This window comes from Anarhichas minor, unplaced genomic scaffold (assembly GCF_050575085.1).
Source record: "Anarhichas minor isolate MPS153535 unplaced genomic scaffold, ASM5057508v1 ptg000092l, whole genome shotgun sequence".
Lineage (NCBI taxonomy): Eukaryota > Metazoa > Chordata > Actinopteri > Perciformes > Anarhichadidae > Anarhichas > Anarhichas minor.
In genome coordinates this window covers 125168-148816 of record NW_027466538.1, presented here as the reverse complement: position 1 = coordinate 148816, position 23649 = coordinate 125168, and the positions used below count along the sequence as shown (strand labels likewise).

Genomic DNA, 23649 nt, shown 5'->3' with positions numbered 1-23649 from the left:
TTAACATTCCAATAATAAGAAAATATTGATATATTGATTGATTCTGTTTCCCTTTTTACCATTACCCACATCTTTGTATGCATCTCTTCTTTAATCTTGCCTTTTTCTCACATATTTCTCAAGTGAAAAAGCAGCAGTGTCCTCTGCCTTTTGGAGAGAGAAGTGAAAAAACTTACAGCACCTGGTATTCCCAGGCGGTCTCCCATCCAAGTACTAACCAGGCCCGACTCTGCTTAGCTTCCGAGATCGGACAAGATCAGGCGCGAACAGAGAGGTATGGCCGTAAGCAAGTTTGTCTCCAACACATAGTTCTTTAAAACCTACAACAGTAGGTCAATTTTAAAACGTTAACGAAACTAAACCAGTTCATTAATTAACATTCCAATAATAAGAAAATATTGATATATTGATTGATTCTGTTTCCCTTTTTACCGTTACCCACATCTTTGTATGCATCTCTTCTTCAATCTTGCCTGTTTCTCATATTTCTCAAGTGAAAAAGCAGCAGTGTCCTCTGCCTTTTGGAGAGAGAAGTGAAAAAACTTACAGAACCTGGTATTCCCAGGCGCTCTCCCATCCAAGTACTAACCAGGCCCGACTCTGCTTAGCTTCCGAGATCGGACGAGATCGGCCGCGAATAGAGAGGTATGGCCGTAAGCAAGTTTGTCTCCAACACATAGTTCTTTAAAACCTACAACAGTAGGTCAATTTTAAAACGTTAACGAAACTAAACCAGTTCATTAATTAACATTCCAATAATAAGAAAATATTGATATATTGATTGATTCTGTTTCCCTTTTTACCGTTACCCACATCTTTGTATGCATCTCTTCTTCAATCTTGCCTGTTTCTCATATTTCTCAAGTGAAAAAGCAGCAGTGTCCTCTGCCTTTTGGAGAGAGAAGTGAAAAAACTTACAGAACCTGGTATTCCCAGGCGCTCTCCCATCCAAGTACTAACCAGGCCCGACTCTGCTTAGCTTCCGAGATCGGACGAGATCGGCCGCGAATAGAGAGGTATGGCCGTAAGCAAGTTTGTCTCCAACACATAGTTCTTTAAAACCTACAACAGTAGGTCAATTTTAAAACGTTAACGAAACTAAACCAGTTCATTAATTAACATTCCAATAATAAGAAAATATTGATATATTGATTGATTCTGTTTCCCTTTTTACCGTTACCCACATCTTTGTATGCATCTCTTCTTTAATCTTGCCTTTTTCTCACATATTTCTCAAGTGAAAAAGCAGCAGTGTCCTCTGCCTTTTGGAGAGAGAAGTGAAAAGACTTACAGCACCTGGTATTCCCAGGCGGTCTCCCATCCAAGTACTAACCAGGCCCGACTCTGCTTAGCTTCCGAGATCGGACGAGATCGGCCGCGAATAGAGAGGTATGGCCGTAAGCAAGTTTGTCTCCAACACATAGTTCTTTAAAACCTACAACAGTAGGTCAATTTTAAAACGTTAACGAAACTAAACCAGTTCATTAATTAACATTCCAATAATAAGAAAATATTGATATATTGATTGATTCTGTTTCCCTTTTTACCGTTACCCACATCTTTGTATGCATCTCTTCTTTAATCTTGCCTTTTTCTCACATATTTCTCAAGTGAAAAAGCAGCAGTGTCCTCTGCCTTTTGGAGAGAGAAGTGAAAAAACTTACAGCACCTGGTATTCCCAGGCGGTCTCCCATCCAAGTACTAACCAGGCCCGACTCTGCTTAGCTTCCGAGATCGGACAAGATCAGGCGCGAACAGAGAGGTATGGCCGTAAGCAAGTTTGTCTCCAACACATAGTTCTTTAAAACCTACAACAGTAGGTCAATTTTAAAACGTTAACGAAACTAAACCAGTTCATTAATTAACATTCCAATAATAAGAAAATATTGATATATTGATTGATTCTGTTTCCCTTTTTACCGTTACCCACATCTTTGTATGCATCTCTTCTTCAATCTTGCCTGTTTCTCATATTTCTCAAGTGAAAAAGCAGCAGTGTCCTCTGCCTTTTGGAGAGAGAAGTGAAAAAACTTACAGAACCTGGTATTCCCAGGCGCTCTCCCATCCAAGTACTAACCAGGCCCGACTCTGCTTAGCTTCCGAGATCGGACGAGATCGGCCGCGAATAGAGAGGTATGGCCGTAAGCAAGTTTGTCTCCAACACATAGTTCTTTAAAACCTACAACAGTAGGTCAATTTTAAAACGTTAACGAAACTAAACCAGTTCATTAATTATAATTCCAATAATAAGAAAATATTGATATATTGATTGATTCTGTTTCCCTTTTTACCATTACCCACATCTTTGTATGCATCTCTTCTTTAATCTTGCCTTTTTCTCACATATTTCTCAAGTGAAAAAGCAGCAGTGTCCTCTGCCTTTTGGAGAGAGAAGTGAAAAAACTTACAGCACCTGGTATTCCCAGGCGGTCTCCCATCCAAGTACTAACCAGGCCCAACTCTGCTTAGCTTCCGAGATCGGACAAGATCAGGCGCGAACAGAGAGGTATGGCCGTAAGCAAGTTTGTCTCCAACACATAGTTCTTTAAAACCTACAACAGTAGGTCAATTTTAAAACGTTAACGAAACTAAACCAGTTCATTAATTAACATTCCAATAATAAGAAAATATTGATATATTGATTGATTCTGTTTCCCTTTTTACCGTTACCCACATCTTTGTATGCATCTCTTCTTCAATCTTGCCTGTTTCTCATATTTCTCAAGTGAAAAAGCAGCAGTGTCCTCTGCCTTTTGGAGAGAGAAGTGAAAAAACTTACAGAACCTGGTATTCCCAGGCGCTCTCCCATCCAAGTACTAACCAGGCCCGACTCTGCTTAGCTTCCGAGATCGGACGAGATCGGCCGCGAATAGAGAGGTATGGCCGTAAGCAAGTTTGTCTCCAACACATAGTTCTTTAAAACCTACAACAGTAGGTCAATTTTAAAACGTTAACGAAACTAAACCAGTTCATTAATTAACATTCCAATAATAAGAAAATATTGATATATTGATTGATTCTGTTTCCCTTTTTACCGTTACCCACATCTTTGTATGCATCTCTTCTTTAATCTTGCCTTTTTCTCACATATTTCTCAAGTGAAAAAGCAGCAGTGTCCTCTGCCTTTTGGAGAGAGAAGTGAAAAGACTTACAGCACCTGGTATTCCCAGGCGGTCTCCCATCCAAGTACTAACCAGGCCCGACTCTGCTTAGCTTCCGAGATCGGACAAGATCAGGCGCGAACAGAGAGGTATGGCCGTAAGCAAGTTTGTCTCCAACACATAGTTCTTTAAAACCTACAACAGTAGGTCAATTTTAAAACGTTAACGAAACTAAACCAGTTCATTAATTAACATTCCAATAATAAGAAAATATTGATATATTGATTGATTCTGTTTCCCTTTTTACCGTTACCCACATCTTTGTATGCATCTCTTCTTCAATCTTGCCTGTTTCTCATATTTCTCAAGTGAAAAAGCAGCAGTGTCCTCTGCCTTTTGGAGAGAGAAGTGAAAAAACTTACAGAACCTGGTATTCCCAGGCGCTCTCCCATCCAAGTACTAACCAGGCCCGACTCTGCTTAGCTTCCGAGATCGGACGAGATCGGCCGCGAATAGAGAGGTATGGCCGTAAGCAAGTTTGTCTCCAACACATAGTTCTTTAAAACCTACAACAGTAGGTCAATTTTAAAACGTTAACGAAACTAAACCAGTTCATTAATTAACATTCCAATAATAAGAAAATATTGATATATTGATTGATTCTGTTTCCCTTTTTACCGTTACCCACATCTTTGTATGCATCTCTTCTTCAATCTTGCCTGTTTCTCATATTTCTCAAGTGAAAAAGCAGCAGTGTCCTCTGCCTTTTGGAGAGAGAAGTGAAAAAACTTACAGAACCTGGTATTCCCAGGCGCTCTCCCATCCAAGTACTAACCAGGCCCGACTCTGCTTAGCTTCCGAGATCGGACGAGATCGGCCGCGAATAGAGAGGTATGGCCGTAAGCAAGTTTGTCTCCAACACATAGTTCTTTAAAACCTACAACAGTAGGTCAATTTTAAAACGTTAACGAAACTAAACCAGTTCATTAATTAACATTCCAATAATAAGAAAATATTGATATATTGATTGATTCTGTTTCCCTTTTTACCGTTACCCACATCTTTGTATGCATCTCTTCTTTAATCTTGCCTTTTTCTCACATATTTCTCAAGTGAAAAAGCAGCAGTGTCCTCTGCCTTTTGGAGAGAGAAGTGAAAAGACTTACAGCACCTGGTATTCCCAGGCGGTCTCCCATCCAAGTACTAACCAGGCCCGACTCTGCTTAGCTTCCGAGATCGGACGAGATCGGCCGCGAATAGAGAGGTATGGCCGTAAGCAAGTTTGTCTCCAACACATAGTTCTTTAAAACCTACAACAGTAGGTCAATTTTAAAACGTTAACGAAACTAAACCAGTTCATTAATTAACATTCCAATAATAAGAAAATATTGATATATTGATTGATTCTGTTTCCCTTTTTACCATTACCCACATCTTTGTATGCATCTCTTCTTTAATCTTGCCTTTTTCTCACATATTTCTCAAGTGAAAAAGCAGCAGTGTCCTCTGCCTTTTGGAGAGAGAAGTGAAAAAACTTACAGCACCTGGTATTCCCAGGCGGTCTCCCATCCAAGTACTAACCAGGCCCGACTCTGCTTAGCTTCCGAGATCGGACAAGATCAGGCGCGAACAGAGAGGTATGGCCGTAAGCAAGTTTGTCTCCAACACATAGTTCTTTAAAACCTACAACAGTAGGTCAATTTTAAAACGTTAACGAAACTAAACCAGTTCATTAATTAACATTCCAATAATAAGAAAATATTGATATATTGATTGATTCTGTTTCCCTTTTTACCGTTACCCACATCTTTGTATGCATCTCTTCTTCAATCTTGCCTGTTTCTCATATTTCTCAAGTGAAAAAGCAGCAGTGTCCTCTGCCTTTTGGAGAGAGAAGTGAAAAAACTTACAGAACCTGGTATTCCCAGGCGCTCTCCCATCCAAGTACTAACCAGGCCCGACTCTGCTTAGCTTCCGAGATCGGACGAGATCGGCCGCGAATAGAGAGGTATGGCCGTAAGCAAGTTTGTCTCCAACACATAGTTCTTTAAAACCTACAACAGTAGGTCAATTTTAAAACGTTAACGAAACTAAACCAGTTCATTAATTAACATTCCAATAATAAGAAAATATTGATATATTGATTGATTCTGTTTCCCTTTTTACCGTTACCCACATCTTTGTATGCATCTCTTCTTCAATCTTGCCTGTTTCTCATATTTCTCAAGTGAAAAAGCAGCAGTGTCCTCTGCCTTTTGGAGAGAGAAGTGAAAAAACTTACAGAACCTGGTATTCCCAGGCGCTCTCCCATCCAAGTACTAACCAGGCCCGACTCTGCTTAGCTTCCGAGATCGGACGAGATCGGCCGCGAATAGAGAGGTATGGCCGTAAGCAAGTTTGTCTCCAACACATAGTTCTTTAAAACCTACAACAGTAGGTCAATTTTAAAACGTTAACGAAACTAAACCAGTTCATTAATTAACATTCCAATAATAAGAAAATATTGATATATTGATTGATTCTGTTTCCCTTTTTACCGTTACCCACATCTTTGTATGCATCTCTTCTTTAATCTTGCCTTTTTCTCACATATTTCTCAAGTGAAAAAGCAGCAGTGTCCTCTGCCTTTTGGAGAGAGAAGTGAAAAGACTTACAGCACCTGGTATTCCCAGGCGGTCTCCCATCCAAGTACTAACCAGGCCCGACTCTGCTTAGCTTCCGAGATCGGACGAGATCGGCCGCGAATAGAGAGGTATGGCCGTAAGCAAGTTTGTCTCCAACACATAGTTCTTTAAAACCTACAACAGTAGGTCAATTTTAAAACGTTAACGAAACTAAACCAGTTCATTAATTAACATTCCAATAATAAGAAAATATTGATATATTGATTGATTCTGTTTCCCTTTTTACCGTTACCCACATCTTTGTATGCATCTCTTCTTTAATCTTGCCTTTTTCTCACATATTTCTCAAGTGAAAAAGCAGCAGTGTCCTCTGCCTTTTGGAGAGAGAAGTGAAAAAACTTACAGCACCTGGTATTCCCAGGCGGTCTCCCATCCAAGTACTAACCAGGCCCGACTCTGCTTAGCTTCCGAGATCGGACAAGATCAGGCGCGAACAGAGAGGTATGGCCGTAAGCAAGTTTGTCTCCAACACATAGTTCTTTAAAACCTACAACAGTAGGTCAATTTTAAAACGTTAACGAAACTAAACCAGTTCATTAATTAACATTCCAATAATAAGAAAATATTGATATATTGATTGATTCTGTTTCCCTTTTTACCGTTACCCACATCTTTGTATGCATCTCTTCTTCAATCTTGCCTGTTTCTCATATTTCTCAAGTGAAAAAGCAGCAGTGTCCTCTGCCTTTTGGAGAGAGAAGTGAAAAAACTTACAGAACCTGGTATTCCCAGGCGCTCTCCCATCCAAGTACTAACCAGGCCCGACTCTGCTTAGCTTCCGAGATCGGACGAGATCGGCCGCGAATAGAGAGGTATGGCCGTAAGCAAGTTTGTCTCCAACACATAGTTCTTTAAAACCTACAACAGTAGGTCAATTTTAAAACGTTAACGAAACTAAACCAGTTCATTAATTATAATTCCAATAATAAGAAAATATTGATATATTGATTGATTCTGTTTCCCTTTTTACCATTACCCACATCTTTGTATGCATCTCTTCTTTAATCTTGCCTTTTTCTCACATATTTCTCAAGTGAAAAAGCAGCAGTGTCCTCTGCCTTTTGGAGAGAGAAGTGAAAAAACTTACAGCACCTGGTATTCCCAGGCGGTCTCCCATCCAAGTACTAACCAGGCCCGACTCTGCTTAGCTTCCGAGATCGGACAAGATCAGGCGCGAACAGAGAGGTATGGCCGTAAGCAAGTTTGTCTCCAACACATAGTTCTTTAAAACCTACAACAGTAGGTCAATTTTAAAACGTTAACGAAACTAAACCAGTTCATTAATTAACATTCCAATAATAAGAAAATATTGATATATTGATTGATTCTGTTTCCCTTTTTACCGTTACCCACATCTTTGTATGCATCTCTTCTTCAATCTTGCCTGTTTCTCATATTTCTCAAGTGAAAAAGCAGCAGTGTCCTCTGCCTTTTGGAGAGAGAAGTGAAAAAACTTACAGAACCTGGTATTCCCAGGCGCTCTCCCATCCAAGTACTAACCAGGCCCGACTCTGCTTAGCTTCCGAGATCGGACGAGATCGGCCGCGAATAGAGAGGTATGGCCGTAAGCAAGTTTGTCTCCAACACATAGTTCTTTAAAACCTACAACAGTAGGTCAATTTTAAAACGTTAACGAAACTAAACCAGTTCATTAATTAACATTCCAATAATAAGAAAATATTGATATATTGATTGATTCTGTTTCCCTTTTTACCGTTACCCACATCTTTGTATGCATCTCTTCTTTAATCTTGCCTTTTTCTCACATATTTCTCAAGTGAAAAAGCAGCAGTGTCCTCTGCCTTTTGGAGAGAGAAGTGAAAAGACTTACAGCACCTGGTATTCCCAGGCGGTCTCCCATCCAAGTACTAACCAGGCCCGACTCTGCTTAGCTTCCGAGATCGGACGAGATCGGCCGCGAATAGAGAGGTATGGCCGTAAGCAAGTTTGTCTCCAACACATAGTTCTTTAAAACCTACAACAGTAGGTCAATTTTAAAACGTTAACGAAACTAAACCAGTTCATTAATTAACATTCCAATAATAAGAAAATATTGATATATTGATTGATTCTGTTTCCCTTTTTACCGTTACCCACATCTTTGTATGCATCTCTTCTTCAATCTTGCCTGTTTCTCATATTTCTCAAGTGAAAAAGCAGCAGTGTCCTCTGCCTTTTGGAGAGAGAAGTGAAAAAACTTACAGAACCTGGTATTCCCAGGCGCTCTCCCATCCAAGTACTAACCAGGCCCGACTCTGCTTAGCTTCCGAGATCGGACGAGATCGGCCGCGAATAGAGAGGTATGGCCGTAAGCAAGTTTGTCTCCAACACATAGTTCTTTAAAACCTACAACAGTAGGTCAATTTTAAAACGTTAACGAAACTAAACCAGTTCATTAATTAACATTCCAATAATAAGAAAATATTGATATATTGATTGATTCTGTTTCCCTTTTTACCGTTACCCACATCTTTGTATGCATCTCTTCTTTAATCTTGCCTTTTTCTCACATATTTCTCAAGTGAAAAAGCAGCAGTGTCCTCTGCCTTTTGGAGAGAGAAGTGAAAAGACTTACAGCACCTGGTATTCCCAGGCGGTCTCCCATCCAAGTACTAACCAGGCCCGACTCTGCTTAGCTTCCGAGATCGGACGAGATCGGGCGCAAACAGAGAGGTATGGCCGTAAGCAAGTTTGTCTCCAACACATAGTTCTTTAAAACCTACAACAGTAGGTCAATTTTAAAACGTTAACGAAACTAAACCAGTTCATTAATTAACATTCCAATAATAAGAAAATATTGATATATTGATTGATTCTGTTTCCCTTTTTACCGTTACCCACATCTTTGTATGCATCTCTTCTTTAATCTTGCCTTTTTCTCACATATTTCTCAAGTGAAAAAGCAGCAGTGTCCTCTGCCTTTTGGAGAGAGAAGTGAAAAAACTTACAGCACCTGGTATTCCCAGGCGGTCTCCCATCCAAGTACTAACCAGGCCCGACTCTGCTTAGCTTCCGAGATCGGACGAGATCGGGCGCGAACAGAGAGGTATGGCCGTAAGCAAGTTTGTCTCCAACACATAGTTCTTTAAAACCTACAACAGTAGGTCAATTTTAAAACGTTAACGAAACTAAACCAGTTCATTAATTATAATTCCAATAATAAGAAAATATTGATATATTGATTGATTCTGTTTCCCTTTTTACCGTTACCCACATCTTTGTATGCATCTCTTCTTTAATCTTGCCTTTTTCTCACATATTTCTCAAGTGAAAAAGCAGCAGTGTCCTCTGCCTTTTGGAGAGAGAAGTGAAAAAACTTACAGCACCTGGTATTCCCAGGCGGTCTCCCATTCAAGTACTAACCAGGCCCGACTCTGCTTATCTTCCGAGATCGGACGAGATCGGGAGCGAACAGAGAGGTATGGCCGTAAGCAAGTTTGTCTCCAACACATAGTTCTTTAAAACCTACAACAGTAGGTCAATTTTAAAACGTTAACGAAACTAAACCAGTTCATTAATTAACATTCCAATAATAAGAAAATATTGATATATTGATTGATTCTGTTTCCCTTTTTACCGTTACCCACATCTTTGTATGCATCTCGTCTTCAATCTTGCCTTTTTCTCACATATTTCTCAAGTGAAAAAGCAGCAGTGTCCTCTGCCTTTTGGAGAGAGAAGTGAAAAAACTTACAGCACCCGGTATTCCCAGGCGGTCTCCCATCCAAGTACTAACCAGGCCCGACTCTGCTTAGCTTCCAAGATTGGACGAGATTGGGCACGAACAGATTTTTTTTAAATTTATTTATTATCAAAAATACAAAATGTTTACAATCAACACTTTACCACTTACTCTTCGATACAAGAACACATGACACTTGTACAAACATAATCACAAAAAATAAACCCTCTACGCTAATACCAACTTTAAATTCAAACACTTAACACTTATCCCAACCCACAAGTCACAAAACAACGAAAATAAACCTCCCCATAAAACAGACAGATACCAATTTTTTACTCATACTCAGACATAATGTAACCATGAAAAATAATCCCCAATGATAATTAGCCATAACACAGATTCTAACCAAAATCTAACACATCTCCCATCCACTGTCTCTCTCTAACTCCTTCACACATTTTTCATCCCAGTGTGTCTCTTGCAAACATATAATGTCAGCCTCACACAACATCAAGGCTTGGTTTCGCCTATAGCTAGTCCTAAGACTATTTACATTAAAAGAAGCAACAGACACCATTAATAGTATAAATGAAAAGAAAAGAAAAAAGATAAATCGTCTCTTTTAGTCACACAATTCCTGTGAGACTGTTCTGAATTATTTTCGTACTTCTGCAGCCATTTGTATTTAGGGACACTAAATTCACGGAACCACAAGCAAGGCAGATCATTATGTTAGGTAGATACATTAACACTTTTATTTTTTTTTCCTGCTCACCTTGTTCTTTGGTTTCCCTTTTGTTGCCCATAACCCCTGTCTCTGTCTCATCTCTTTGGCTTCAGAGAAGTCCATGTCCGACTCACCAGATATCTCTGTCTGCTGTGTTGTCTGCAGCCCAGACCCGTTCTCTCTCATCTCCTCCATGTCCAGCGAGGACCCGATCTCGAACTGGTCTTCCCCCATCCCCAGTGCCTGCGGCCCAGCCTGAATCGTCTGTGCTGGCGCCTTCTCTGGCTCTACTGTCTCTGCCTCCACCGCCGTATCTGTTGCTCCATGCACCACTGCGACAGCGATCCTCTCTTGTGCCGTGGCCGCCGAGCCCGGCACCCTCGAGACACGCTTTCCTCTTGCCATGGCTCCTAGTCCCTGGCTCTCTGTCTTCCCGGCCGGGGCCCAGTTCCCCAGCCATGACGCGGACTGCAGCCTGCCACTCTCCCCCGTCTGCGCCGTTGCTGGCGTCAGCGTCACTGGCACCGCTGTCAGCACAGCTGTGGCCTCTGGCTCCATCACTGCTCCTGCTGCCTCCTCGTCCGTAGCTCTCGCCCCGACACCCTCTCGATCCACCACCTCCGCCGTCGCCGTCGCCACCGACCTCTCCGCGTCCTCAGCAATCGCCACCAGGCCCGTACCCGATCTCACCGCCGTCACTGGCTCCTTCGCTGCTCCGCCCACCTGCCCCGGTGCCAGCCCAGCACCAGGGCCCGTCAGCTCATCCCCTGTCGGCCGGCCTGCCTCGGGCTCAGGCTGGACACCGCAGCTGGCCCCCGCCTCCTCCTCATCCATCTGGGACGGCTCCTCGTCCCCACCCCTGCGGACGGAGCAATCATCAGAGCTGTGTGGTTCAATCAGCTCCTCCTCCTCCGTCCCCTTCTCTTCCACCACCAGCTCTCCCACACACACACATGCCTCAGGCATTTTATTGCATTGTCTACATCTCTGTCCCTGCTTCATGGCGCACTCTCTGGCGATATGGCCCTGCTCGCCACACTTGTGGCACAGAAACTCTGGGCACTCCCTGAGGATGTGGCCCGGCTGCATGCAGCCCCTGCATATTTTTGCCTGCCCGTCGTGGAGTACCCTAAAGTACTCAGACCCTACTGCCGTCTCGAACTTTGTGGAGTATGGCAGGGACTGCACGCGCTCCGTGAAACGTACTCTCAGATACCTTGTTCCATCCGTCACTCGTGAGCCGGGCCACATCCTCCTCCTGATGGCAGAAACCGCCATTACACCCCAGCTGGCCAGTTTAGCCAGGATGCTTTCATCAGAAATATAAAACGGTAGATTCAGGAAAGAAACTACTAGTTCATTATTTACAAGTTCAGACGCATGCACCCGCGTGTCCCCCACCCTGCAGCCCTCCATTAATTTGTTCTTTGCTGCCAGATCAGCCATAGTTATCTCGTATTTTCTGGGTGTGATCGCTCTGCATGCAACTAGAACCCCACACTGCCTCTGGATCTGGGTGATTAGCCCCATTGCCGTTATATTCTCTCCGCCCTCCAGCTCTACATTCACCGTCAGCCTCTTCAGGTCATGTGTACTTTTCACCTGGTGGTTTTACTTTTTAAAGCACTTATTTATTTATTTTTTAAAGTTTTAGATGTGGGGTGTGTGTGTGTGTGTATACCTATACTGTATGTTTATTTATCCTCATTTTATATTTGTTATATATTCTAGTTATTTATATCTTTTTTATGTTTATTTATATATTTATTAAGGAAACACTGTGTGCGGGTTTGCTTTTATACCTTTATCCCCTTGTTTGGCCGTTTGATGAATTTTACAGGAATCCACACCGGGGGACGGACCTTGGAGACCCTGGAGTTTCTTTTAATGGTCGACTCCCGTTGCCTGTCTTGCCTCTGCTCTGATGTCTTTTTAAACCTTTTACCCATTTTTAACTGATTATTTTAGAAGGTTGTTTGCTATGGGGGATTTTTTAGCATATCTATGCTGCTTTAAAAGAACACCTGAGATCTTTTTAGATAAATATTCCCCTTGTGCCCGTGCCCCCCGTGACCTCCACCAGGTGGTCACGTCTTTACCCAAACCTAACCCTACACTACGGAAACTGCTGAAGATGATTTTTTGCACGTGCCCAGGCTCAATGCACCATTCACACTTGAGTGCAAACATTTCAGATGCCAGACAACATGATTTCCGAATGGATTCAGTCAAAGCTGCTGTGTCATTGAGTGACAGTAAATGTCTACTACACTTAAAGCCTCCCCTGTATAGCTCTAAGAATTCCCTTTAAAGGCCGGAACAGCGCCACTTTTTTTTCACTAGCCAAAAACGCTACTAGCGCAGCTCGTTAGTATAGTGGACAGTATCTCCGCTTGTCACGCGGAAGACCAGGGTTCAATTCCCTGACGGGGAGCTTTCTACCAGTTGCTAGTAAGACAACAGCCATTTAACACAGAGACGATACATATCGAGCATGTTTCTGCTGTCAGAGACAGCTTCACATTGACGATATGATCGCCTACCTCGGCATGCATGAAAGGTTGCATATCAGAATAGGAAATTCTGCTTCTTTTCATCCAGTTTGCTGGGAACGCTAGTCAGACCACTTTGATTGTGTGGAGGAAAAGCCAACCCTGGGGCAGTTGTACTTCTTATCCAGTTTCTGACAATTCCGCTAAGTAGAGTTTTAGCGATTCAAAAATTCTAAAAAAGATTCAAACATTCTAAAAAAGATTCAAACATTCTAAAAAGATTTAAACATTCTAAAAACGATTCAAATATTCTAAAAAAGATTCAAACATTCTAAAAACGATTCAAACATTCTAAAAAGATTCAAACATCCTAAAAAGATTCAAACATTCTAAAAAATTCTAAAAAAGATTCAAACATTCTAAAAGCGATTCAAACATTCTAAAATGATTCAAACATTCTAAAAAATTCTAAAAAAGATTCAAACATTCTAAAAAATTCTAAAAAAGATTCAAACATTCTAAAAAGATTTAAACATTCTAAAAACGATTCAAACATTCTAAAAACGATTCAAATATTCTAAAAAATTCTAAAAACAATTCAAACATTCTAAAAACAATTCAAACATTCTAAAAAAGATTCAAACATTCTAAAAACGATTCAAACATTCCAAAAACGATTCAAACATTCTAAAAAGATTCAAACATTCTAAAAAAGATTCAAACATTCTAAAAACGATTCAAATATTCTAAAAAAGATTCAAACATTCTAAAAACGATTCAAACATTCTAAAAAGATTCAAACATCCTAAAAAGATTCAAACATTCTAAAAAAGATTCAAACATTCTAAAAAATTCTAAAAAAGATTCAAACATTCTAAAAAGATTTAAACATTCTAAAAACGATTCAAACATTCTAAAAACGATTCAAATATTCTAAAAAAGATTCAAACATTCTAAAAAATTCTAAAAAAGATTCAAACATTCTAAAAGCGATTCAAACATTCTAAAATGATTCAAACATTCTAAAAAATTCTAAAAAAGATTCAAACATTCTAAAAAACGATTCAAACATTCTAAAAAATTCGAAAAAAAGATTCAAACATTATAAAAACGATTCAAACATTCTAAAAAGATTCAAACATTCTAAAAAAGATTCAAACATTCTAAAAACGATTCAAATATTCTAAAAAAGATTCAAACATTCTAAAAAAGATTCAAACATTCTAAAAAAGATTCAAACATTCTAAAAAAGATTCAAACATTCTAAAAGCGATTCGAACATTCTAAAATGATTCAAACATTCTAAAAAGATTCAAACATTCTAATAAAGATTCAAACATTCTAAAAGCGATTCAAACATTCTAAAATGATTCAAACATTCTAAAAAATTCTAAAAAAGATTCAAACATTCTAAAAGCGATTCAAACATTCTAAAATGATTCAAACATTCTAAAAAATTCTAAAAAAGATTCATAAATTCTAAAAAACGATTCAAACATTCTAAAAAATTCTAAAAAAGATTCAAACATTATAAAAACGATTCAAACATTCTAAAAAGATTCAAACATTCTAAAAAAGATTCAAACATTCTAAAAAAGATTCAAACATTCTAAAAAAGATTCAAACATTCTAAAAAGATTCAAACATTCTAATAAAGATTCAAACATTCTAATAAAGATTCAAACATTCTAAAAAAGATTCAAACATTCTAAAAACGATTCAAACATTCTAAAAAATTCTAAAAACAATTCAAACATTCTAAAAAACGATTCAAACATTCTAAAAAATTCTAAAAAAGATTCAAACATTCTAAAAAGATTCAAACATTCTAAAAAATTCTAAAAAAGATTCAAACATTCTAAAAGCGATTCAAACATTCTAAAATGATTCAAACATTCTAAAAAATTCTAAAAAAGATTCAAACATTCTAAAAAGATTCAAACATTCTAAAAAATTCTAAAAAAGATTCAAACATTCTAAAAGCGATTCAAACATTCTAAAATGATTCAAACATTCTAAAAAATTCTAAAAAAGATTCAAACATTCTAAAAAAGATTCAAACATTCTAAAAAAGATTCAAACATTCTAAAAAAGATTCAAACATTCTAAAAAAGATTCAAACATTCTAAAAAAGATTCAAACATTCTAAAAAAGATTCAAACATTCTAAAAGCGATTCGAACATTCTAAAAAGATTCAAACATTCTAAAAAGATTCAAACATTCTAATAAAGATTCAAACATTCTAAAAACGATTCAAACATTCTAAAAACGATTCAAACATTCTAAAAAATTCTAAAAACAATTCAAACATTCTAAAAAACGATTCAAACATTCTAAAAAATTCTAAAAAAGATTCAAACATTCTAAAAGCGATTCAAACATTCTAAAATGATTCAAACATTCTAAAAAATTCTAAAAAAGATTCAAACATTCTAAAAAACGATTCAAACATTCTAAAAAATTCGAAAAAAAGATTCAAACATTATAAAAACGATTCAAACATTCTAAAAAGATTCAAACATTCTAAAAAAGATTCAAACATTCTAAAAACGATTCAAATATTCTAAAAAAGATTCAAACATTCTAAAAAAGATTCAAACATTCTAAAAAAGATTCAAACATTCTAAAAAAGATTCAAACATTCTAAAAAAGATTCAAACATTCTAAAAGCGATTCAAACATTCTAAAAGCGATTCGAACATTCTAAAATGATTCAAACATTCTAAAAAGATTCAAACATTCTAATAAAGATTCAAACATTCTAAAAGCGATTCAAACATTCTAAAATGATTCAAACATTCTAAAATGATTCAAACATTCTAAAAAATTCTAAAAAAGATTCAAATATTCTAAAAAAGATTCAAATATTCTAAAAAAGATTCAAATATTCTAAAAAAGATTCAAACATTCTAAAAAATTCTAAAAACAATTCAAACATTCTAAAAACAATTCAAACATTCTAAAAAAGATTCAAACATTATAAAATGATTCAAACATTCTAAAAAATTCTAAAAAAGATTCAAACATTCTAAAAGCGATTCAAACATTCTAAAATGATTCAAACATTCTAAAAAGATTCAAACATTCTAAAGACGATTCAAACATTCTAAAAAGATTCAAACATTCTAAAAAAGATTCAAACATTCTAAAAACGATTCAAATATTCTAAAAAAGATTCAAACATTCTAAAAAATTCTAAAAACAATTCAAACATTCTAAAAACAATTCAAACATTCTAAAAACAATTCAAACATTCTAAAAAAGATTCAAACATTCTAAAAAGATTCAAACATTCTAAAAAAGATTCAAACATTCTAAAAACGATTCAAATATTCTAAAAACGATTCAAACATTCTAAAAACGATTCAAACATTCTAAAAAGATTCAAACATCCTAAAAAGATTCAAACATTCTAAAAAAGATTCAAACATTCTAAAAAGATTCAAACATTCTAAAAACGATTCAAATATTCTAAAAAAGATTCAAATATTCTAAAAAAGATTCAAATATTCTAAAAAAGATTCAAACATTCTAAAAAATTCTAAAAACAATTCAAACATTCTAAAAACAATTCAAACATTCTAAAAAAGATTCAAACATTCTAAAAAATTCTAAAAAAGATTCAAAAATTCTAAAAAACGATTCAAACATTCTAAAAAATTCTAAAAAAGATTCAAACATTATAAAAACGATTCAAACATTCTAAAAAGATTCAAACATTCTAAAAAAGATTCAAACATTCTAAAAAAGATTCAAACATTCTAAAAAAGATTCAAACATTCTAAAAAAGATTCAAACATTCTAAAAAAGATTCAAACATTCTAAAAGCGATTCGAACATTCTAAAAAGATTCAAACATTCTAATAAAGATTCAAACATTCTAAAAAAGATTCAAACATTCTAAAAACGATTCAAACATTCTAAAAACGATTCAAACATTCTAAAAAATTCTAAAAACAATTCAAACATTCTAAAAAACGATTCAAACATTCTAAAAAATTCTAAAAAAGATTCAAACATTCTAAAAAGATTCAAACATTCTAAAAAATTCTAAAAAAGATTCAAACATTCTAAAAGCGATTCAAACATTCTAAAATGATTCAAACATTCTAAAAAATTCTAAAAAAGATTCAAACATTCTAAAAAACGATTCAAACATTCTAAAAAATTCTAAAAAAGATTCAAACATTATAAAAACGATTCAAACATTCTAAAAAGATTCAAACATTCTAAAAAAGATTCAAACATTCTAAAAAAGATTCAAACATTCTAAAAAAGATTCAAACATTCTAAAAAAGATTCAAACATTCTAAAAAAGATTCAAACATTCTAAAAGCGATTCGAACATTCTAAAAAGATTCAAACATTCTAAAAAATTCTAAAAAAGATTCAAACATTCTAAAAAACGATTCAAACATTCTAAAAAATTCGAAAAAAAGATTCAAACATTATAAAAACGATTCAAACATTCTAAAAAGATTCAAACATTCTAAAAAAGATTCAAACATTCTAAAAACGATTCAAATATTCTAAAAAAGATTCAAACATTCTAAAAAAGATTCAAACATTCTAAAAAAGATTCAAACATTCTAAAAAAGATTCAAACATTCTAAAAAAGATTCAAACATTCTAAAAAAGATTCAAACATTCTAAAAGCGATTCGAACATTCTAAAATGATTCAAACATTCTAAAAAGATTCAAACATTCTAATAAAGATTCAAACATTCTAAAAGCGATTCAAACATTCTAAAATGATTCAAACATTCTAAAAAATTCTAAAAAAGATTCAAACATTCTAAAAGCGATTCAAACATTCTAAAATGATTCAAACATTCTAAAATGATTCAAACATTCTAAAAAATTCTAAAAAAGATTCAAATATTCTAAAAAAGATTCAAATATTCTAAAAAAGATTCAAATATTCTAAAAAAGATTCAAACATTCTAAAAAATTCTAAAAACAATTCAAACATTCTAAAAACAATTCAAACATTCTAAAAAAGATTCAAACATTCTAAAAAATTCTAAAAAAGATTCAAACATCCTAAAAAGATTCAAACATTCTAAAAAAGATTCAAACATTCTAAAAAGATTCAAACATTCTAAAAAAGATTCAAACATTCTAAAAACGATTCAAATATTCTAAAAAAGATTCAAATATTCTAAAAAAGATTCAAATATTCTAAAAAAGATTCAAACATTCTAAAAAATTCTAAAAACAATTCAAACATTCTAAAAACAATTCAAACATTCTAAAAAAGATTCAAACATTCTAAAAAATTCTAAAAAAGATTCAAACATTATAAAAACGATTCAAACATTCTAAAAACGATTCAAATATTCTAAAAACGATTCAAATATTCTAAAAAAGATTCAAACATTCTAAAAACGATTCAAACATTCTAAAAAGATTCAAACATCCTAAAAAGATTCAAACATTCTAAAAAAGATTCAAACATTCTAAAAAATTCTAAAAAAGATTCAAACATTCTAAAAAGATTTAAACATTCTAAAAACGATTCAAACATTCTAAAAACGATTCAAATATTCTAAAAAAGATTCAAACATTCTAAAAAATTCTAAAAAAGATTCAAACATTCTAAAAGCGATTCAAACATTCTAAAATGATTCAAACATTCTAAAAAATTCTAAAAAAGATTCAAAAATTCTAAAAAACGATTCAAACATTCTAAAAAATTCTAAAAAAGATTCAAACATTATAAAAACGATTCAAACATTCTAAAAAGATTCAAACATTCTAAAAAAGATTCAAACATTCTAAAAAAGATTCAAACATTCTAAAAAAGATTCAAACATTCTAAAAAAGATTCAAACATTCTAAAAAAGATTCAAACATTCTAAAAAAGATTCAAACATTCTAAAAAAGATTCAAACATTCTAAAAGCGATTCGAACATTCTAAAAAGATTCAAACATTCTAAAAAGATTCAAACATTCTAATAAAGATTCAAACATTCTAAAAAAGATTCAAACATTCTAAAAACGATTCAAACATTCTAAAAACGATTCAAACATTCTAAAAAATTCTAAAAACAATTCAAACATTCTAAAAAACGATTCAAACATTCTAAAAAATTCTAAAAAAGATTCAAACATTCTAAAAAGATTCAAACATTCTAAAAAATTCTAAAAAAGATTCAAACATTCTAAAAGCGATTCAAACATTCTAAAATGATTCAAACATTCTAAAAAATTCTAAAAACGATTCAAACATTCTAAAAAAGATTCAAACATTCTAAAAAGATTCAAACATTCTAAAAAAGATTCAAACATTCTAAAAACGATTCAAATATTCTAAAAAAGATTCAAACATTCTAAAAACGATTCAAACATTCTAAAAAAGATTCAAACATTCTAAAAAAGATTCAAACATTCTAAAAAAGATTCAAACATTCTAAAAAATTCTAAAAAAGATTCAAACATTCTAAAAAACGATTCAAACATTCTAAAAAATTCGAAAAAAAGATTCAAACATTATAAAAACGATTCAAACATTCTAAAAAGATTCAAACATTCTAAAAAAGATTCAAACATTCTAAAAACGATTCAAATATTCTAAAAAAGATTCAAACATTCTAAAAAAGATTCAAACATTCTAAAAAAGATTCAAACATTCTAAAAACGATTCAAATATTCTAAAAAAGATTCAAACATTCTAAAAAAGATTCAAACATTCTAAAAAAGATTCAAACATTCTAAAAAAGATTCAAACATTCTAAAAAAGATTCAAACATTCTAAAAAAGATTCAAACATTCTAAAAGCGATTCGAACATTCTAAAATGATTCAAACATTCTAAAAAGATTCAAACATTCTAATAAAGATTCAAACATTCTAAAAGCGATTCAAACATTCTAAAATGATTCAAACATTCTAAAAAATTCTAAAAAAGATTCAAACATTCTAAAAGCGATTCAAACATTCTAAAATGATTCAAACATTCTAAAATGATTCAAACATTCTAAAAAATTCTAAAAAAGATTCAAATATTCTAAAAAAGATTCAAATATTCTAAAAAAGATTCAAATATTCTAAAAAAGATTCAAACATTCTAAAAAATTCTAAAAACAATTCAAACATTCTAAAAACAATTCAAACATTCTAAAAAAGATTCAAACATTCTAAAAAATTCTAAAAAAGATTCAAACATTATAAAATGATTCAAACATTCTAAAAAATTCTAAAAAAGATTCAAACATTCTAAAAGCGATTCAAACATTCTAAAATGATTCAAACATTCTAAAAAGATTCAAACATTCTAAAGACGATTCAAACATTCTAAAAAAGATTTAAACATTCTAAAAAGATTCAAACATTCTAAAAAAGATTCAAACATTCTAAAAACGATTCAAATATTCTAAAAAAGATTCAAACATTCTAAAAAATTCTAAAAACAATTCAAACATTCTAAAAACAATTCAAACATTCTAAAAACAATTCAAACATTCTAAAAAAGATTCAAACATTCTAAAAAGATTCAAACATTCTAAAAAAGATTCAAACATTCTAAAAACGATTCAAATATTCTAAAAAAGATTCAAACATTCTAAAAACGATTCAAACATTCTAAAAAGATTCAAACATCCTAAAAAGATTCAAACATTCTAAAAAAGATTCAAACATTCTAAAAAGATTCAAACATTCTAAAAAAGATTCAAACATTCTAAAAAAGATTCAAACATTCTAAAAAATTCTAAAAAAGATTCAAACATTATAAAAACGATTCAAACATTCTAAAAACGATTCAAATATTCTAAAAACGATTCAAATATTCTAAAAAAGATTCAAACATTCTAAAAACGATTCAAACATTCTAAAAAGATTCAAACATCCTAAAAAGATTCAAACATTCTAAAAAAGATTCAAACATTCTAAAAAATTCTAAAAAAGATTCAAACATTCTAAAAAGATTTAAACATTCTAAAAACGATTCAAACATTCTAAAAACGATTCAAATATTCTAAAAAAGATTCAAACATTCTAAAAAATTCTAAAAAAGATTCAAACATTCTAAAAGCGATTCAAACATTCTAAAATGATTCAAACATTCTAAAAAATTCTAAAAAAGATTCAAAAATTCTAAAAAACGATTCAAACATTCTAAAAAATTCTAAAAAAGATTCAAACATTATAAAAACGATTCAAACATTCTAAAAAGATTCAAACATTCTAAAAAAGATTCAAACATTCTAAAAAAGATTCAAACATTCTAAAAAAGATTCAAACATTCTAAAAAAGATTCAAACATTCTAAAAAAGATTCAAACATTCTAAAAGCGATTCAAACATTCTAAAAGCGATTCGAACATTCTAAAAAGATTCAAACATTCTAAAAAGATTCAAACATTCTAATAAAGATTCAAACATTCTAAAAAAGATTCAAACATTCTAAAAACGATTCAAACATTCTAAAAACGATTCAAACATTCTAAAAAATTCTAAAAACAATTCAAACATTCTAAAAAACGATTCAAACATTCTAAAAAATTCTAAAAAAGATTCAAACATTCTAAAAAGATTCAAACATTCTAAAAAATTCTAAAAAAGATTCAAACATTCTAAAAGCGATTCAAACATTCTAAAATGATTCAAACATTCTAAAAAATTCTAAAAACGATTCAAACATTCTAAAAAAGATTCAAACATTCTAAAAAGATTCAAACATTCTAAAAAAGATTCAAACATTCTAAAAAAGATTCAAACATTCTAAAAAAGATTCAAACATTCTAAAAAATTCTAAAAACAATTCAAACATTCTAAAAACGATTCAAACATTCTAAAAAAGATTCAAACATTCTAAAAAATTCTAAAAAAGATTCAAACATTATAAAATGATTCAAACATTCTAAAAAGATTCAAACATTCTAAAAAAGATTCAAACATTCTAAAAAAGATTCAAACATTCTAAAAAAGATTCAAACATTCTAAAAAAGATTCAAACATTCTAAAAAAGATTCAAACATTCTAAAAGCGATTCGAACATTCTAAAAAGATTCAAACATTCTAAAAAGATTCAAACATTCTAATAAAGATTCAAACATTCTAAAAAAGATTCAAACATTCTAAAAACGATTCAAATATTCTAAAAAAGATTCAAACATTCTAAAAAAGATTCAAACATTCTAAAAAAGATTCAAACATTCTAAAAAAGATTCAAACATTCTAAAAAAGATTCAAACATTATAAAATGATTCAAACATTCTAAAAAATTCTAAAAAAGATTCAAACATTCTAAAAGCGATTCAAACATTCTAAAATGATTCAAACATTATAAAATGATTCAAACATTCTAAAGACGATTCAAACATTCTAAAAAAGATTTAAACATTCTAAAAAGATTCAAACATTCTAAAAAAGATTCAAACATTCTAAAAACGATTCAAATATTCTAAAAAAGATTCAAATATTCTAAAAAAGATTCAAATATTCTAAAAAAGATTCAAACATTCTAAAAAATTCTAAAAACAATTCAAACATTCTAAAAACAATTCAAACATTCTAAAAAAGATTCAAACATTCTAAAAAATTCTAAAAAAGATTCAAACATTATAAAAACGATTCAAACATTCTAAAAACGATTCAAATATTCTAAAAACGATTCAAACATTCTAAAAAAGATTCAAACATTCTAAAAAATTCTAAAAAAGATTCAAACATTCTAAAAAAGATTCAAACATTCTAAAAAAGATTCAAACATTCTAAAAAAGATTCAAACATTCTAAAAACGATTCAAATATTCTAAAAAAGATTCAAATATTCTAAAAAAGATTCAAATATTCTAAAAAAGATTCAAACATTCTAAAAACGATTCAAACATTCTAAAAAATTCTAAAAAAGATTCAAACATTCTAAAAAGATTCAAACATTCTAAAAAATTCTAAAAAAGATTCAAACATTCTAAAAGCAATTCAAACATTCTAAAATGATTCAAACATTCTAAAAAATTCTAAAAACGATTCAAACATTCTAAAAACGATTCAAACATTCTAAAAACGATTCAAACATTCTAAAAACGATTCAAACATTCTAAAAAATTCTAAAAACAATTCAAACATTCTAAAAAATTCTAAAAAAGATTCAAACATTATAAAAACGATTCAAACATTCTAAAAAGATTCAAACATTCTAAAAAAGATTCAAACATTCTAAAAACGATTCAAATATTCTAAAAAAGATTCAAACATTCTAAAAAAGATTCAAACATTCTAAAAAAGATTCAAACATTCTAAAAAAGATTCAAACATTCTAAAAAAGATTCAAACATTCTAAAAAAGATTCAAACATTCTAAAAAATTCTAAAAACAATTCAAACATTCTAAAAACAATTCAAACATTCTAAAAAAGATTCAAACATTCTAAAAAATTCTAAAAAAGATTCAAACATTATAAAATGATTCAAACATTCTAAAAGCGATTCGAACATTCTAAAAAGATTCAAACATTCTAAAAAGATTCAAACATTCTAATAAAGATTCAAACATTCTAAAAAAGATTCAAACATTCTAAAAAAGATTCAAACATTCTAAAAAATTCTAAAAACAATTCAAACATTCTAAAAACAATTCAAACATTCTAAAAAAGATTCAAACATTCTAAAAAATTCTAAAAAAGATTCAAACATTATAAAATGATTCAAACATTCTAAAAAGATTCAAACATTCTAAAAACGATTCAAACATTCTAAAAACGATTCAAACATTCTAAAAAATTCTAAAAACAATTCAAACATTCTAAAAAACGATTCAAACATTCTAAAAAATTCTAAAAAAGATTCAAACATTCTAAAAAGATTCAAACATTCTAAAAAATTCTAAAAAAGATTCAAACATTCTAAAAGCGATTCAAACATTCTAAAATGATTCAAACATTCTAAAAAATTCTAAAAACGATTCAAACATTCTAAAAAAGATTCAAACATTCTAAAAACGATTCAAACATTCT

At 32.2% G+C, this 23649-nt stretch overlaps 14 non-coding genes and 11 pseudogenes across 14 annotated transcripts; all 25 read right to left on the bottom strand.

Annotated features, from left to right (window-relative positions):
• Nucleotides 1-169: 169 nt before the first annotated feature.
• LOC142939033 (5S ribosomal RNA) lies at nt 170-288 on the bottom strand. Its single transcript, XR_012949832.1, has one exon. It is a non-coding gene; the product is annotated as a 5S ribosomal RNA (ribosomal RNA).
• Nucleotides 289-540: 252 nt separating this feature from the next.
• LOC142939079 (5S ribosomal RNA) lies at nt 541-659 on the bottom strand (annotated as a pseudogene).
• A 252-nt stretch (nt 660-911) lies between these two features.
• On the bottom strand, nt 912-1030 carry LOC142939078 (5S ribosomal RNA; annotated as a pseudogene).
• Nucleotides 1031-1284: 254 nt separating this feature from the next.
• LOC142939046 (5S ribosomal RNA) lies at nt 1285-1403 on the bottom strand. Its single transcript, XR_012949844.1, has one exon. It is a non-coding gene; the product is annotated as a 5S ribosomal RNA (ribosomal RNA).
• A 254-nt stretch (nt 1404-1657) lies between these two features.
• LOC142939032 (5S ribosomal RNA) lies at nt 1658-1776 on the bottom strand. Its single transcript, XR_012949831.1, has one exon. It is a non-coding gene; the product is annotated as a 5S ribosomal RNA (ribosomal RNA).
• A 252-nt stretch (nt 1777-2028) lies between these two features.
• On the bottom strand, nt 2029-2147 carry LOC142939076 (5S ribosomal RNA; annotated as a pseudogene).
• Nucleotides 2148-2401: 254 nt separating this feature from the next.
• Nucleotides 2402-2520, bottom strand: LOC142939018 (5S ribosomal RNA). The gene has a single exon (XR_012949817.1). It is a non-coding gene; the product is annotated as a 5S ribosomal RNA (ribosomal RNA).
• Nucleotides 2521-2772: 252 nt separating this feature from the next.
• On the bottom strand, nt 2773-2891 carry LOC142939075 (5S ribosomal RNA; annotated as a pseudogene).
• A 254-nt stretch (nt 2892-3145) lies between these two features.
• Nucleotides 3146-3264, bottom strand: LOC142939024 (5S ribosomal RNA). The gene has a single exon (XR_012949823.1). It is a non-coding gene; the product is annotated as a 5S ribosomal RNA (ribosomal RNA).
• Nucleotides 3265-3516: 252 nt separating this feature from the next.
• Nucleotides 3517-3635, bottom strand: LOC142939074 (5S ribosomal RNA; annotated as a pseudogene).
• Nucleotides 3636-3887: 252 nt separating this feature from the next.
• On the bottom strand, nt 3888-4006 carry LOC142939073 (5S ribosomal RNA; annotated as a pseudogene).
• A 254-nt stretch (nt 4007-4260) lies between these two features.
• LOC142939045 (5S ribosomal RNA) lies at nt 4261-4379 on the bottom strand. Its single transcript, XR_012949843.1, has one exon. It is a non-coding gene; the product is annotated as a 5S ribosomal RNA (ribosomal RNA).
• A 254-nt stretch (nt 4380-4633) lies between these two features.
• Nucleotides 4634-4752, bottom strand: LOC142939030 (5S ribosomal RNA). Its single transcript, XR_012949829.1, has one exon. It is a non-coding gene; the product is annotated as a 5S ribosomal RNA (ribosomal RNA).
• A 252-nt stretch (nt 4753-5004) lies between these two features.
• Nucleotides 5005-5123, bottom strand: LOC142939072 (5S ribosomal RNA; annotated as a pseudogene).
• A 252-nt stretch (nt 5124-5375) lies between these two features.
• Nucleotides 5376-5494, bottom strand: LOC142939071 (5S ribosomal RNA; annotated as a pseudogene).
• A 254-nt stretch (nt 5495-5748) lies between these two features.
• On the bottom strand, nt 5749-5867 carry LOC142939044 (5S ribosomal RNA). Its single transcript, XR_012949842.1, has one exon. It is a non-coding gene; the product is annotated as a 5S ribosomal RNA (ribosomal RNA).
• A 254-nt stretch (nt 5868-6121) lies between these two features.
• LOC142939029 (5S ribosomal RNA) lies at nt 6122-6240 on the bottom strand. The gene has a single exon (XR_012949828.1). It is a non-coding gene; the product is annotated as a 5S ribosomal RNA (ribosomal RNA).
• Nucleotides 6241-6492: 252 nt separating this feature from the next.
• Nucleotides 6493-6611, bottom strand: LOC142939070 (5S ribosomal RNA; annotated as a pseudogene).
• A 254-nt stretch (nt 6612-6865) lies between these two features.
• On the bottom strand, nt 6866-6984 carry LOC142939028 (5S ribosomal RNA). The gene has a single exon (XR_012949827.1). It is a non-coding gene; the product is annotated as a 5S ribosomal RNA (ribosomal RNA).
• Nucleotides 6985-7236: 252 nt separating this feature from the next.
• Nucleotides 7237-7355, bottom strand: LOC142939069 (5S ribosomal RNA; annotated as a pseudogene).
• A 254-nt stretch (nt 7356-7609) lies between these two features.
• On the bottom strand, nt 7610-7728 carry LOC142939042 (5S ribosomal RNA). The gene has a single exon (XR_012949840.1). It is a non-coding gene; the product is annotated as a 5S ribosomal RNA (ribosomal RNA).
• A 252-nt stretch (nt 7729-7980) lies between these two features.
• On the bottom strand, nt 7981-8099 carry LOC142939068 (5S ribosomal RNA; annotated as a pseudogene).
• Nucleotides 8100-8353: 254 nt separating this feature from the next.
• On the bottom strand, nt 8354-8472 carry LOC142939014 (5S ribosomal RNA). The gene has a single exon (XR_012949813.1). It is a non-coding gene; the product is annotated as a 5S ribosomal RNA (ribosomal RNA).
• A 254-nt stretch (nt 8473-8726) lies between these two features.
• On the bottom strand, nt 8727-8845 carry LOC142939115 (5S ribosomal RNA). The gene has a single exon (XR_012949886.1). It is a non-coding gene; the product is annotated as a 5S ribosomal RNA (ribosomal RNA).
• A 254-nt stretch (nt 8846-9099) lies between these two features.
• LOC142939133 (5S ribosomal RNA) lies at nt 9100-9218 on the bottom strand. Its single transcript, XR_012949904.1, has one exon. It is a non-coding gene; the product is annotated as a 5S ribosomal RNA (ribosomal RNA).
• Nucleotides 9219-23649: the final 14431 nt, after the last annotated feature.